Raw genomic sequence first — 15,526 nt, 5'->3', positions numbered from 1 at the left:
GTTCCCTCTCTCGCTGTCTCTCTCTCTGTCAAATAAATAAATAAAACCTTTAAAAAAAAAGATTAGGAAAGGATATAAACTGAATGGTTAGACTGCAGTAAAAAAAGATTTGTGAATACAAAATTATATGCCAAAATGAGTTATAGGATTTAGGAAATAGACACTGGAATATTAAGGGGTAAAGGAGGTGATATATGGTTCCCCCCTTCTTCAATACAAAATTTTTCTCCCAAAACTACCAAACCAGCTGATCTTTAAAAATGATTTCAATTATGAATTAATGGACTTCAACTCTTTGGGGGAAGCTGTATTGTATCAAGAGGTTTACAAAGAGGACCTATGCGCCAAATCCAGCCTACAGATGGCTTTTGTAGGACCCAGAACTAAGAATGGTTTTTACATTTTAAAATGGCTTTTAAAAAAAGAATATTTTATGACTCATAAAAATTATGAAATTCTGGAGCACCTGGGTGGCTCAGTTGGTTAAGCATCTGCCTTCGGCTCAGGTCGTGATCCCCCGAGTTGAGCTCCCTACTCAGTGGGGAGTCCTCCCTCTCCTTCTCCCCCCTACTTATGCTCTCTCTCGCTTGCTCACTCTGTGTTCTCTCTCTCTCAAATAAATAAATAAAATCTTTTTAAAAATTATGAAATTCAAATTTCAGAGTCCATAGATAAAGTTTGGAATATAGCTATGTCCATTTGTTTATATATTGTCTATGGCTGCTTTCACTTACAAAGGCAGAGCTGAATCGTTGTGATAGACACCAGAGACCTTATACCTAAAAAACTTAGATATTTACTAGCTGGCCCTTATAGGGAAAGTTTGCCAGCTCCTTTGTTGTATAAAAACCAGTATAGATTATAAATTTCAGGAAACTCAGTGACTTCTGTGTATTCAGTTGAAAAGGAAAGTGGCCTTTTAGGACAGCTAGATTAACTGGGGCAAACCCTTTAATTCAATCGGGAGGTGACAATAAGCTGCATTTACTCATCCCTGCATTATAGGTGTCATTTTTAGGTTGGTTGTAATTGGACAGTTAATCTTTGCCCCTTCCCATAAATCTTTGCCTTTTCCCATACAAGCACCCAAAGGAAATTCTACTGTCAACTCTATAACTCCCCCAAGGGATATTTGTACTGTACAAAGGGCTCTACCAGAACCCTTTTCCAGGGTGGGAATTTCAGGCACTTTGGTAGTACTGTGGAGTTGTGAGAGGGTGTGATATCCTTAGGTAGTGCCCTTCAGATCTCACCATTTCCATAAAAAGATGGCCTTAAGTCCACCTCTCCCTTGATTTTCCAGACAACCAATTTCTGCACAAACCATAGTAGATATGTTCTGCTTTCTGTTGCTATCTGACACAATTATTCCTGACTGGGGGGGAAATCCTACCCAGTTCCACAAGGATATGGGAGGTCAACAGGGCTTATAGACAGAAAGTATTAGCAATATTCCTGGTACTTGGCCCCTTTCTGGAAGGTGATGTGCTAAGCTCCTGTGTGGCTCAAGGTTTCTGTGAACATCAAAGAATTAACAAATAAAGTATTTTGTAATGATAATGAAATAATACAAGTGAAAGCATTCCTGAACTGTGGCAGGCAATATGACTATAATAGATACTATAGTTATAATAGACATAGTTGTTATTCAGCTAAAAACAAGCCAAGGTTAAATTGAAAAAAAAATCATATCAGTAGTCTTGTTGTTTAACACTATAAGCACATTATAGACAGTTTAGCTGCCTTAATCCTGATAGATGCAACATCCCTTGCTGTTTGCTCTTCCCAGTGACACATGAGGTGTATTAATTTGCTAAGGCTGTCGCAACAAAGTATCACAAACTGGGTAGCTTAAACAAAAGAAATTTATTGTCTCACAGTTCTTGAGGCTAAAAGCCCCAAATCATAGTGTTAGCAGGGTTTGTTTGTTCTGAGGTAATAATGTGTTCCAGGCCTTTCTCCTTGGCTTGATGGATGGCAATCTCCTCCCCATGTCACTTCACAGTCTTCCCTCTGTGAGTGTCTGTGTCTAAATTCCCTCTTCTTTTAAGGACACTGGTCATATTGGATTAGGTTTCACCCTAGCGACGCCGTTTTAACATGATCACCTCTGTAAAAACCCCATCTCTAAGTAAAGTCACATTCTGAAGTACTGAGGGTTAGGACTTCAACAAAAGAATTTGGGGACAATATAATTCAACCTATACCATGAAGGATGGTTTATTTGGTGAATTTAGGTACAAAATCCTTTTTGTTGAAGACCTAATTCTTTGGTGACCCATTGATCTTAGTGAAAGATGTTCTCCCTCTCTTTCTCAACTTCGAGGCATGTCTCATTTTCACTGCTGAATCTATCCAACCAAAATGGAAAAGAGCAGATAAGCTTGCCCCCCACAACACTGCAAAGGATGGGTAGTGAGTTCAAAGACCTACATGTGGAATTCAGGCATACTCAACTTGGTGTTCAGCCTTTCAATATACAGATCTTTCCCCAAGAACTTAGGAACAAAAGGTAAGAATGAATCTACCACCCTCTGCAGAGCCTAGAAAATATGAGAGGTGTGGTTGTGGTTGAAGTCAGTCTGCTGGCTTAGCTACAGAGTATAGCATAAGCAGAAGCCTCCGAGGATGGCCATTCACCTGTGTCAAAGGGAAAATCAAAAAGACTATTTTTATAAGGAACATAGGAGTGATAGGACACTAACAAAGACCAGACTTCAATAAGTTCTGTTGGGAAGCAAACTCGTTAAGAAACACAAAGCATTGAAGAAGACTTTCTTTTTGTGGCTAGAATATCTATAAATCCAAAAATTAGCCTATTTATTTTTAAACACTAAACTAAGTTTATTTGCAGTTTTAATAGAAGCATTCCAGCTAAAATTGTTCATTGTCGCAGCCAACCTTCTCCATTGTTCGCTGAGAGCACCCCTGACGTTTAAAATATAGTCTTCATTTTCATTTGTCATGTACTAACATGTGTGGCTGCACATCTTAATGTAGGCAATTACTGAAAATGTCTTTGATGCAGTAAGACAGGTTCTACCTAATTCTCCTCTTCTGGCGCTGCAGGGTTCAATGACAAATCTGGAAGTAAAAAAAAAAAGGAAGCCCCAAAACCCTTTTATGAAACCTTCCCCAAATTTGTATTCAAGCAACGAGCAGTTTAATCATTAACTCTACACCTCCCCTGCTACCAACAGTTGCTAAATGGTAGCAAAAGCTGTGCAGGAAACTCTCAGTGAGGAACGTAAAGAGGCTCTGAAATAATCCTTCAAAGAGACTGTAAAATCAGTGTTGTCAGCTTCATGTCTGGGGCAGTGTGAAGGAGCAAAGGCAGAAATCCTCAGAGTTATGCCCACCCCATACATTTGTTTATTTATGGCCGCCTTCCTACTGTGCAAGAGAGGGGGCTGAAACCAGCAATAAGAAGTGGTGGTGACAGTCACTGAGCTCCAGCTGAACTGAATTACTGGTACAACGACTATAATGAGAAGGAAAGAATCTAGCATTTCCTGAACACTCACTCAGCGGCTAGGTCAGCGCTTCACCAACGTTAACGTGCATATGAATCATCCAAGACATCCTCTTAACAAGCATGTTCAGGTTCAGCAAGGCTGGGGCCGGGCCTGACATTCTGCATTTGTAACAAGTTCTCAGTGACTGCTAGCTGCTGATGCCCACACCAAAGAGTCTGGAGCCTGAGCAAGAGCCTGGATCCTTCATATTTAATACTTAGTATAAATTTAAGAGATAGATATTATTATTACCTTTTAAAATGGACATTGAAGGAGAGGTTGAAAAAATTAATAAATGAGGGAAACTGAAATTTGACAAATAGCAAAGCTCTTCTGTTTCCAGTATTCCGATAACACCCCCTAGGAGCACCAGATGCTTCATTTTATTTTTTAAAATTTGTGTCTTAAATATGCCTCGTCATCTGTGACATTTGTCTAAAATTCAGAACCTTGGGCTCCACTGCAATCTATTAAATTAGAATTTCTAGAAGACATGCCTAGGAAAAGATATTTTAAGTTGGCATCTAGATTATTCTTGTGCGCAGGAAAGTTGAGGAAACAATGATCATTCAGGTCACACTGTATTCTGAAAACTCAGGTAAGAAGGGCTGGTGTTCCTTGTTTATTACATCTCTTGGAGAGAACGTTGTCTGATCAGGCAATGAGGATCTCAGAACCCCTTTACTGCATTTCTTCTTTTTTTTTTTTTAGATTTTTTTTTTTTTGAGAGAGAGAGAATGAGAGATAGAGAGCACGAGAGGGAAGAGGGTCAGAGGGAGAAGCAGACTCCCTGCTGAGCAGGGAGCCCGATGTGGGACTCGATCCTGGGACTCCAGGATCATGACCTGAGCCGCAGGCAGTCGCTTAACCAACTGAGCCACCCAGGCGCCCTCCTTTACTGCATTTCAACTTCACTGAGAAGGGCTGCTGATGCACAGGGAATGAAACTTGTTAGTTTTTGTGATGCAAGGGATAGGTTTAAACCTGTGTCTTAGAACAGGGTGCGAAAGTATAGTGTCTAATTATGTCGCTTTAATTGTAAGGTGAAAGCAGCAACAGGTACAATGTTTTCCTTCCCTCTTTATCAAGTAAATGATCTCTGTCTACCAATCCAATTATAGAGCATCTGTATTCTAGAGTAAAAGCTCAACTGGATAATATTTCTCATGTCCAAAGTCCGTAATTAAATTTTTTAGTTGGAACTCTCAGTGAGATCAGAGTAAGATTGGTTATTTATTTATCTTTGCTTTGAAATGGTAACTTTGTGCCAAGGAGATTACCCATAAATTTTTCACTATAGTTCTGAATGGTAAATAAAGGGCCAAAGAAGGGGACTTTTTTTTTTTTTAAAGATTTTATTTATTTGACAGAGAGAGACACAGCGAAAGAAGGAACATAAGCAAGGGGGAGTGGGAGACGGAGAAGCAGGCATCTCGAGGAGCAGGGAGTCCGACGTGGGGCTTGATGCCAGGACTCTGGGATCATGACCTGAGTCGAAGGCAGACATGTAACTACTGAGCCACCCAGGTGCCCCAGCAGTGGACTTTCAAAGTAAACATTGAGTTAGTTCTTTTAGATCACTGAGTTCTTTTCTGGCTTTTAAAAAACACATTTATTATACTGCAATACTATACATTATTAAGAAGTACTCTAGGATCTTGATATAGTTAGGTTAATGTACTTATGAAATATGTACTTTATTAGCTTAATACATTCCATTACTAATAGAACCTAATAATAACTAGAAGATGTTGGATTTTCTCATATATTTCTAAATATTGAAGAAAATGTAATTATTTAAGACCATTTTCTTTCTTTTTTTTTTTTAAAGATTTTATTTATTTATTTGAGAGGGAGAGAATGAGAGATAGAGAGCACGAGAGGGAAGAGGGTCAGAGGGAGAAGCAGACTCCCTGCTGAGCAGGGAGCCCGATGTGGGACTCGATCCCGGGACTCCAGGATCATGACCTGAGCCAAAGGCAGTTGCCCAACCAACCGAGCCACCCAGGCGCCCCTATATAAGACCATTTTCAAGTATCACATTTCCTCTTAAAATTAGCAGAATATTTCGAATATGTCAAAGGACTTGTATTACTGAAATCTCACAATGACACAACTTCACTAAGGGTAGAATTTGTTGCAGGCTAGGTCAACCCATACAAATAGTGAGACATTTAGAGATAGCCCAATCTGAGGTCAAAGCTAGAGTGGGCCAGTTACTTTTCTGACCCTCCATTCCCCCTCCTCTGGGAAATAAAGATGTTTCCTTCTTGAGTTATGTATTAGACTAGAGAGAGACAAATGGGCAAGCATGTGCAAGGTGATTACTGAATAGTAATTATAAAATGGTATTATTGTTGAACTGCTGAAAGGACTTACTTTTAATGATTATCATTTACAAGATGATCTCAAAGAGTGAACTCCCCCAGCACTCGATTAGCAAAATTTGTGGGTATTTACTTCCTTCACTGGACCACAATGAAGTCAAATGATATCTACATTTTACTTATTCAAAATCAACTACATGCACTTGACAAGAAAGAAAAAAAAATGGAAAGAGGAAAAAAGTTTCCCCAATTTTAAATTATCTAGGCAATTTAGCCCAATAGCCCACTCAATGAGCCAATACTCTTGCATAAACACAAGATGAGAAATGTGGCTCTTTCTCTCAGTTGGTCTTGCCTCCAATGTGCCTCTCAAAGTACGGACATTTCGTGGTGCAGAGCATAATTCTGGCATCTTGAAATGTATATTTCTGTACAAAATATTCCTAAAGCACAGGTCAATAACTGTACTTTATCTGCTGCTCAGCTAAAGAAACAATGCTCTGTTTCAAAGCTGGAGGGAAAACCAGCTCTATTGGAACTATTGAGCAATAGTATGTTTCCCTCTGAAGTAACAACCTCCTGAGGAATTTTCCAACGCCATTACAAAAAAAAACCAAACAAACAAATCCTTTTTATTTTGAAATAATTTTAGACTTACAAAAGTTGGAAAAAAACTTGCAAAAATAATTCAGGAAGTTGTTGTCTCCTCTTTACTCAGTTTCTCTAATGTTAACAACGTACATAACCATAATCAAATTATCAAAAGCAGGAGACAAACATTGGTACAAAACTGACTGCATAACCGATTCAAATTTGCCTGTTTTTTCCCCCACGTCCTTTTCCTGTCCCAGGATCTGATGCAGGATTCCAGCTCTTTTATTTGTTACATTTTCTCAGTCTCCTCCAGTCTGTGATCTTTCCTCATCTTTCTTAGTCTTTCTTGATTTTGATCTTTTGTTTCCGTGAAGGGAAAGAAAGGCAAAGTAAAGTCAACATTTTTATAAGTGTCTCAAGTAAGAATTGATTTCTTAGGTAATGCTATATAAATCCAAAACCAGGATATTTTCTATAGTGGATTATTTATTAATTTGTCATTATACAAGTGAATGTAGCAGATGCCATTATCTGAATGAAAATAATTCCCCCAGTGACAACAAAAGTAACAAAGTGCTTTTGCTCCTGGATAGTTACTACCTTGTATTAAGAACCATTTTAGATACTGGTAGAAGAATCTGTTGGTAGTACTCCAAGTCCATCACCTCAGATGGATTGCATATTCAGCAATTCTGACTTCAGGTTCTCATTACCACTGATTTCTTGATAATCTCTCTGGCTTTTATTCAAAAGAAATATAAGCTAAAACTTATAGACAAGTAAGAATCATCTCATGTGGAAACTCTTTTTATGGAGTGATGATTTTAACAGCAGTAATTATCTGTCGGGTGCCAGTATGTTCAAAAATATCCTCCAATTATAAAAATTAAATGGGCATTAACTGCATAGATAGCATCTTTTAAGGAATTTTACAGTATGGTAATAGAAATGGAAAACAATTGTTGAGGCCTAGGAGGTTTAAAAATTTTGTAAACAGGGGCGCCTGGGTGGCTCAGTCAGTTAAGCGACTCCCTTCGGCCCAGGTCATGATCCTGGAGTCCTAGGATTGAGTCCCACATCAGGCTCCCTGCTCAGCAGGGAGTCTGCTTCTCCCTCTGACCCTTCCCCCTCTCATGTGTTCTCTCTCTCATTCTCACTTTCTCAAATAAATAAAATCTTCAAAAAAAAATTTTGTAAACATGATTCAGAAGACAGTAGTTATCAATTTATATACATGTTAACTAATAAAAAGGCAAAATGTTCACTGCACTTTTGAATATCAGCAGCAACTATATAAGTTGCTTTATTGAGGTATAATTACAAATAAAAATCATATATATTTAGGGTATGCAACATGATTTAATATACGTACATATTTTGAAACGATTACCACAATCAAGTTAATTAACACAACCATCACCTCCAGAGGCAGTTCCCTTTTTGTGTGGGTGTATGCTGAGCTAGAGGACTCTCTTTTTCATTCTTGTGTTCTTTTATTTGTAAAGATTTGAAAAAAAAATTAAGGTTTATTTACATTCTAGTTTGTGATTATCTATTTTTTAAAATAAGCTTTTTATTTTGGAATAAATTTACACTTAAAGAAAAGTTGCAAAGATAATAAAGAGAGATCTCTCTCAGCCCTCACCAGTTTCGTCAGGTGTTCACATCTCACATGGTACTTTGGTCAAAACTAAGAAACCAGGGGTGCCAGGGTGGCTTAGTCGGTTGGGCATCTGCCTTTGGCTCAGGTCATGATCTCAGGGTCCTGGCATTGAGCCCCACGTTGGGCTCCTTGCTTGGCAGGGAGCCTGCTTCTCCCTCTCCCTCGCCCCCCCCACTTGTGCACGCACTCTCTCGCTCTCAGATAAATAAATAAAATATTAAAAAAAAAAAAACCCTAAGGGTGCCTGGGTGGCTCAGTTGGTTAAGCGACTGCCTTCGGCTCAGGTCATGATCCCAGAGTCCTGGGATCGAGTCCCACATCAGGCTCCCAGCTCAGCGGGGAGCCTGCTTCTTCCTCTGACCCTCTCCCCTCTTATGCTATTTCTCTCTCTCTCATTCTCTCTCTCAAATAAATAAATAAAATCTTTTAAAAAAACAAAAATAAAAACAAAAAACCTAAGAAACAACATTGATGTATTTCCACAAACTTGAGATTTTATTTGGGTTTCACCAGTTTTCCCATAAATGTCCTCCTTTTGTTCTAGAATTCGATCCACATTGCATTTAGATGTCAGGTCTTAGTCTCTTTTAACTTCTACCAGTTTCTTTTACCTTGCTTTTCATGACCTTGCTGCTTTTGATGAATACTAATCAATTGTTTTGTAAAGTCCCTCAATTGTCTTGAGGTTTTCTTCTGATTACATTGAGATTTTAGGCAAGAATTCCACAGATGTGATGTTGTGCCCTTCAGAATGCATCTTAGCAGTGGTGTATGATACCTATATGATCATCGGGTTGAGTCAGTGACTCCAGGCTTCTCCACTGTAAATTTACTATTCCTCCCTTTCCATCCTCTGTTCTTTGGAAGGAAGTCACCATCTAGTCCACTTGTAAGAGGAAGAGATTAAGCTTCACCTCCTGGAGGGGGCTTATCTACATATAGTATTTAGAATTCTTCTATAAGGAATATTTGTCTATACAGGACTTTTATTTATTTATTTATTTTAAAGATTTTATTTATTTATTTGAGAGAGAGAATGAGAGAGAGAGAGAGAGCATGAGAGGAGGGAGGGTCAGAGGGAGAAGCAGACCCCCCGCTGAGCAGGGAGCCTGATGTGGGACTCGATCCCGGGACTCCAGGATCATGACCTGAGCCGAAGGCAGTCGCCTAACCAACTGAACCACCCAGGCGCCCGTCTATACAGGACTTTTAAAAATCTACCATTATTAAAGTTAGCCAACTGATGTTGAAATAGTGCCATTCATTTATTGCACATATGTTTTTGGTAGATATCAGTAAAGTACAAGGCATACTAGGTCCCTGACCTAATACAACTGACATTCTAGTAGGAGGCAGAGATTAAAAACAAGTAAACAACAAATAAACAGTTACATATTTGGGTGCTATAAACAATACTCAGTATGTTGTGAGAGAACGTGATTCTGGGGGAGGTCATCTGAGAGAGTGTGGTTTGGAAAAGTCAGTTGGAGGTGTTGACGTTTGAACTGAGAACTGGAAAAAGAGAACAAGCCAGTTAATATGAAAAAACTTTCAAATGATAGAGTGGTCTGGAGGCTGGAAGTTGTCCTGTGGTTAATTTCATGCCTCAATTTGGGCCACAGGGTACCCATATACAGGTTAAACACTATTCTAGGTATGTCTATGAGAATGTTTCTGGATGAGATTAACATTCACATTGGTAGAATGAGTGAAGTAGAGTGCTTTTCCCAATGTGGATAGCTTCATCCAGTCTGTTGAAGGCTTGAATAGTGGCAAAAACTAACTAAGGAAGAGTCTGCTTTCTCTACCTGTCATAGAGTTGAGACATTGGTCTTCTGCTTTCAGAGTTGGACTCAAACTAGAATTTACACCATTGGCTCTCCTGGTTGTCAGGCCTTTGGATTCAGACTAGAACTATCTCACCAGCTCTCCTAGCAAGATCTCCAGCTTGCTGACTGCAGACTACTATAAACCCCCAGAATAGAAAGGGGGCTGGTGTGGCTCAAGTGCAAGGAAAAAATGATAAACTGTTATGAGAAGTAAGGAAGAAAGCTCAAGCATGCCCCAGTGGTGCTGTGAAGACCATGGCAAGAAAGGAGTTTGACTTTTACTCTAAAGGTTGTGGGAAGCCTATGAAAGGTTCTTAGCAGGAAAATGAAATTATAGATCATTAAAAGATCACTCTTAGCACCCACAGATGGTAAAAGGCAGATGTTAGGAGGCCACTGCTGTAAACTAAGCCAGAGATGACTGTATGTGGCCTGGACATGGAGTGCGTCGGTGCAAATTCAGAGGAGGGGAGAGATTTGAGAGTATGTCCGGAAGCAGAACTGACAGGCCTCATGTATCATGGTGTGCTTTCACATGGTGTATTCTTAATTTAAAAAGATAAAGATAACCTTACTAGACTTTTAGGTTAGATTTGTCCTAGGGAAGGGTGGGTTCAAACTCCTGAAGAAGGGCAAAGATATATGTACGAGAATGTTTATGGCAGCAGAAAATCAGAGATAAGTGCCTATCAATATGGAATTGTAAAATCATGCAGCCACTAAAAAGAATGCAGTACATTCTTGTACATGGAAAATAAATGATGTTCAAGAGATACTAATTGAGAAAACATAGTGTAGAAAGTCTGTATGGTAGGAGCCCACTCATCTAAATAAGAAATGATTATCACTGTGTCTACCCTCTACTGAGCATTATAAGAAAAGGTCTGATGTAGTATATCTATACATCATTAATAGTGGTTAACTCTGTTAACAGTGGTTATATCAAGGTGCAGTGGGGATTATGGAGGCTTTTCATGTTATACCCTATATTTTTTGTTTTACTAGAAAATCTTAAACAATTGATGAGAAGAAAAATAATTTTTAAAAAATCAGGGGCACAAGCAGTACTTTTAGGATTAATAGGTACTTTAATGAGGTCTTTGAATCAACTTTAAGAAATAACTCCTATACATATAAATATAATTTTCCTTTGAGAGTTTATATTAAACTCAAATTTGGTACATGGAGATTACTGATTAAACTGAAATTATTATTATTATTTTTTAAAGATTTTATTTATTTGACAGAGAGAGACACAGCAAGAGAGGGAACACAAGCAGGGGGGGTGGGAGAGGGAGAAGCAGGCCTCCTGCAGAGCAGGGAGTCCGATGCGGGGCCTGATCCCAGGACCCTAGGATCACGACCTGAGCCGAAGGCAGACGCCTAACGACTGAGCCACCCAGGCGCCCCTAAACTGAAATTATTAACATCTCCAATCTTGGAGATGTTAATATAATAATAATTATTATATAATAATAAATATAATTTATTTATAATTTATATAAAAGCATATAATAAAATATGCTGAGACCATATTTATTCATTTCCTTCATATTAACATCAAAAGCAAGCAAATGTATAAAGATTTTTCTTTTTTTAATTTTTTTAAATTTTATTTTATTATGTTAGTCACCATACATTACATCATTAGTTTTTTTTAATTTTTTAAATAATTTTTTATTGTTATGTTAATCACCATACATTACATCATTAGTTTTTGATGTAGTGTTCCATGATTCATTGTTTGTGCATAACACCCAGTGCTCCACGTAGAACGTGCCCTCTTTAATACCCATCACCAGGCTAACCCATCCCCTCACCCCCCTCCCCTCTAGAACCCTCAGTTTGTTTTTCAGAGTCCATCGTCTCTCCCTCCGACTTACTCCCCTTCATCCTTCCCCTCATGCTATCTTCTTTTTTTTTTTATTATAAAGGTTTTTCTATGTCATTTGTTCTGACAATGCATCTCACAATGGTTTTTGTGGTTTGGTAAAGAAATAGATGCAGAAATATATTTGTGAAATAAAAAAATAGCCTAAGTTGTGCTTTATGAAAAGACTATTAAGGCATGGTTATCTCTGAGCACCCAAATTATGAATTATTATGGATTATTTCCATTTTCTTCTTACCTCCTTTCTATATTTTATAATAATCCTGAATACCTTATAATAATCCTGAATTACCTTTGCAATCAGAAAAAGGGTTTCTTTTTTTAAAAAAATTGTTGCATGAAAGTTATGTGCCTATAAATATAGCATAGTAAACCTGATCTATTTCAATCTGCTTGCACTTTCTATATGACATCCAGTAGTTCTCTTTCCCTCAGTGGCTGAAGTTTGCAGACTTCATTTACAAGCTGGAACCCAATGACTTGTATTGTGATCACATTGGTCCCCATCTGTCTCCAAAATGACAAAGCAAGGTCCATTGAGCACAACCTGACAAGCAATGTTTTAAATGTCATTACTAAAACAACTATGCAGGCTTTTCATCAGACTTCTACAGAACCACAAAGAAAGGTCAAAGCAAAGAGAAGCTGACTGTTAGAAAAACTCCAGCCTCTTACACCTCTCATAGCCACAGTCACATGGTATGAAGCAAATATTTTTAGGTTACACGGAGAAAATTTGAAACTGCAACTTTGGTGTGCAATGGGATATGCAAAGAGAGACAGAGAGAGAAGAGGGTTTCTTCATGATGAGTAAAGTTTTCGTGCAAAGGGTTTGAGATCCTTCGATGAAAGTTGTTAAGTAAATACTGCATGACATGCACATTGTACAACAGCGTGTCATAATTATAGTTTGCTTTCAACCATCTGAAGCCTTTCTGTGTTTTCTGGTTTTAGCTTCTAAGCCTTATGAATTATTTCTGACTCATCAGCCTTTCACCCTAGGGGCAACTACCAAGCTCCATAAAAATATGGATATTTTTCTTAAATCTCTTTTCTGGCAAATGCATTTGTTTTTAGCCTCAGAATGTAAATTCCCAAAATGAAAAGCGACTAAGTAATACTTCTCTCCCTCTCTTATATCTTCCTTTCTCTAAAAATGTCGATTTGTAATTAAAAGCACATATCTGAAGACCAGTTCTTCATTATAATTGGGGACCTGAAGCTGAAGAGACAGTTGGGAGCAGGATGGTATGAAAGCTACTACTAGGTCAGCGTGCCCACCTCTGGTCAGCCCAACTGACACTTTGGGCTGGATAATTCTTTATTGTGAAAGGCTGCCCTGTGCATTGTAGGATGTTCAACAATATCGCTGGCCTCTACACAACAGATGCCAGTAGGGCAGAGCTCCAACTCCCCAGACGTGGTCACCAAAAGTATGTCCAAGATATTACCAAATATCTCCTAGCAGACAAAATCAGTCCCAATTGAGAACCACTGCACTGGGCCAAAAACCCTACAAAACCAAACCCTTAGTGCTTTTTCCAATCCAAAGTGCTCCTTTGACCTCAGAGTCAACCTCTACCTACCTAGCTACCTACCAACATAAAATACAGACACTCAAACACCTTCACACTTTTCATGTCAAAGCCCTTGAACATTGTCTAGAGTTTTTCCTCTGAGCCTTACGTGACTAATTTGGCTAGGAGAAGAGAAGCACTGGTAACTTTCCCACCCTTCACTGACATGGGTGTTCATGCTTTTAATGTTCATGGTGTTTTTAAGTGACATGGGTGTTCATGTCACTTTTAATGTTCATGGTGTCTTGACTACTGAAGCTGTAAATGTCCGCAGATTGTTTTTTTAATCTGCTAGTCACACTGCAACCCCATGCTCCCCCCATGAATATTGTTTCAACCATAATTTTATTTAATTGTTTATTTTGCCTTGTAATTCTCTCATTTCGTCCTTAAATATGCAATTATGATCTAGGCTCAATATATTTATTTCCTGAAATTATCCTAGATTAGAATGGGTTAATTAAAACCAAAGAAGGGATTTATAGAATTAAAAAAAGCACTTCCTAATTCATTCCACAACAAAGCAACACATAGTACTCATATAAACTGTATTTTTATGCCTCTTAGTATATTCAAGGGATGTTTATTCTCCCTACTTCAAGTTATCTGATGCTTGAAGCACCAAGGAAAAGGGACAGAGGGAGTGATTTCCTCTATGGAAGAAACATTAATAAATTCTTCTCTATGGAAAACTCTTGACAAGTGGATTTACCATCACTAGATTCATAATCGTGAGTAAGCACCTTAGTCTCTGCTGGCCTGTTTCATTTTTAGTAAAATGAGAATGATGATACCTACCCTCCAGGGCATGTTGAATGAGATCATCTATTTTAAGCTTTTAAAGACTTTTTATTTTTTTAAAATTATTTATTTATTTATTTATTTATTTATTTATTTATTTATTCATTTATTTATGCATTTATGCATTTACGCATTTATTTGACAGAGAGACACAGGGAGAGAAGCAACACAAGCAGGGGTAGTGGGAGAGGGAGAAGCAGGCTTCCCACGGAGCAGGGAGCCCGATGCCGGGCTCGATCCCAGGACCCTGGGACCATGACCCAAGCCAAAGGCAGACTGAGTCACCCAGGCGCCCCTGTTTTAAGCTTTTAGCCCTGTGCCTGACATACAGGTGTTTTATTGTCATTTCTGTGCTACTTCCCTCCTTTGTTCCTAGCACCAGCTAAATAATTTATGAGATTCAGTGCAAAATAAAAAATGAGTGCTCCCTTGCTCAAAAATTAAGAATTTCAAGATGACCACAGCAAAACATTAAACCAAGTGAGGGGCCCTTCCAAGAGAGTGGCTTTCTTTGTTACTGCATCAGCTGTACACTCATAGAGCCAGCCTTGCTTGCTCCCCTAGGGTTTTCAAGTTCCGTTTGTCTATTCTTTTAAATTAAAAGCCCCTCTTCAATTTGACAATTGACAGGGAAATAAATGTAACTAACCAAATAGGGCTTGACTGTGTATGTTGTTTTTCAATGCTTGCTCACTTTTACTCAAGCTGTTGAATGTTAGTGGGCCTCGAGCTGTTACAAAGGAGCTATTAATCTGCCATGGCATTTCAGGCGTTTGTATCATTCTCAAAATGGAGGAATTAAAAAAAAATACCTTAGTTGTCTATAAGAAATTGGACCCTTGATGATAGCCCAAGAGGCACTTAGTGTCCAAAGAAGCCACTTAGTTGAAAAGCTCTTTATCCAGAGTTATCAAATAGCATTCACAAAGAAAGCAGCATAGCTCTAAATATTTTAGATCCTAGCCTGGAGACTTTTAGAGACCTGGTCCAGATGTCTAAGAGTAAAATACCCAAAGAGGAAGACTTGGTCTCCAAACTGTGCCCCAGTTCTGCAGGTTATTCCTTCTTTAAGGATGCAGCAGCATGTCCTATAAAGGGTTTGTCAAGGTTTTCACATCCTACTTGTAAGAACAGATTCCTGTATAAAGGCAAAATATGTGTGTGACTGTGTATAAATACATAGATACACCGAGAAATGTCCAAATTTCCTCTATTGGAACACACACACATACACACACACATACAGGCACACAAGCATCTTAACAGAAGGCAAAGAGAATTAACATTTACTGAGCACCTTCTATGTGCCAGGTGTTTTACGTAAATGAG

The sequence above is a fragment of the Callorhinus ursinus genome, unplaced genomic scaffold, assembly GCF_003265705.2.
Source record: "Callorhinus ursinus isolate GAN/ISIS: 27379988/994484 unplaced genomic scaffold, GSC_fseal_2.0 scaffold11, whole genome shotgun sequence".
Classification (NCBI taxonomy): Eukaryota; Metazoa; Chordata; class Mammalia; order Carnivora; family Otariidae; genus Callorhinus; species Callorhinus ursinus.
This window is presented reverse-complemented; position numbering follows the sequence as displayed.